Genomic DNA, 1,736 nt, shown 5'->3' on the forward strand with positions numbered 1-1,736 from the left:
ACATAACATATTAAATTTACTTTTGATTTCTTAATTTTGTTGTATTATTATATTTGTCATCCTTATTAAAAGCGTATTCATAAATGGCCAAACTTAGTAACGAAATAAAAAATTGGATGCCTAAAAAAGTTGAAAACCATGCAAAAGTCTTCATGAAACTGTTTTTGTTGTGATAACCAGAAAGTCCTGTAGATGGAAGCACAACATCAGCTTCATTAAAACCCCAGAAGAAGAAAAGCTATATGAGCATGAGTTTTTTTTTTAACTGTGTGTTTTGTCATATGGAGCCTGCGAGGGGATATGGGAGATTATTTTTCTTTTGCGTTCCCACTCAGTAGTATTGCGTTACGTTGCACTACCTTTTGCGTTCCCTCTTCTTTGTGGCCATGTTCGTCCAAGTTCTGTTGTAGAAACACAGCACATTCCTCTACAGATGCTAGGTCATTAGCTCCAAACACTGCAGCTAACATCATTACACTAAATAAGAGGAATATATTTAAACAAACCTAATCTGTGCAGACGAACTCGGGTTGAAAACAACATCCAGCATTTTATTTTGTTTCCCTCTTTCCTTTAAATGAGACCGTTCTTCTTCACGACCAGGGCCCGTTTTTTGAGAGACAGCAGGCTCTGCTGGAGAGAGCTCGGCCCTGCTGCGTTTTTTCCAGAAAACCCGACATTTCTCCCACCGCTGCTGCTTCCAGTCGTTGTTCATCCTGCTGTAAACATCTCTGTTAGCTTAGCGACCGTTTGCTGACTCTGTGGGTCTTTGTCTGGTCCTGTTGTTTCAGCTGCAMAGGTATAATTTACTCAGCAGCGACGGCAACTGTTTAAGAGAAGAACTGCAGTGAGTGAAGACAGAAAACCATGGTTTTTTAAATTGAATTATTTTTATTACATTTATTAAGAACAACAATCTCAACAAAAAATAGCCCCCGGTGGAGTGACCTTTAACTCCAAGAGGAATTGGAAGGTTTTTGCTGCTATATGCTAGCAAGATGGCCTCRACAATCCAGTGAGAGAGTCTTTGTCTAGAAAGAGCTTGTGTGGGTTAGCAACAGCCACAAACAGCTGATCACGACCTTACATCCTGTGTGCGGCTGTGATGTAAGAACGTAGTGCACATACGGGGCACAGAAAATGCAGCCTCTTTTGCTCCTCAGATGCAAAAAGGGGGAGGATGAAAGCTGGAAAGCTCTATAGACATACAGCTGTAACTAGAAGGTATCACCTTAGGAAGATACGCAGAGTTAGGGTYCAAAACCACTTTAGAGTCATTAGTAGAAAACTGGATACAGGAGGGGTTCACTGACAAAGTATGGAGGTCCCCGACTCGTTTAGCTGTAGCTAAAACCAGAAGCAAAGCAACTTTGTATGACAGAAATTTTAACTCTACAGATTCTAGGGGCTCAAATAGAGGGTCGCAGAGAGCCTCAAGAACCACAGTGAGGTCCCAAGAGGGAATACTGGGTTTAATAGCAGGCCATAGCTTACGAACCCCTTTCAGAAAACACACGGCTAAAGGATAAGCACCGGGTGTGACTTCATCAAAACCTACATGGCAGACAGAAATAGCTGCTAAGCAGACTTTAACACTAATTTGACTAAGGCTGCGCTTTTTTGCGCAGGAGACCTTGGCCTCTAAATCCCCCGCTCCCCTGCTGTGAGCCACATAGTGTCTATTATTATGCTAAAGAGGCGCACGCACACCTAGAGACACACCTAACCCTAATCAC

The sequence above is a fragment of the Austrofundulus limnaeus genome, unplaced genomic scaffold (genome assembly GCF_001266775.1).
Source record: "Austrofundulus limnaeus strain Quisiro unplaced genomic scaffold, Austrofundulus_limnaeus-1.0 Scaffold15, whole genome shotgun sequence".
Lineage (NCBI taxonomy): Eukaryota > Metazoa > Chordata > Actinopteri > Cyprinodontiformes > Rivulidae > Austrofundulus > Austrofundulus limnaeus.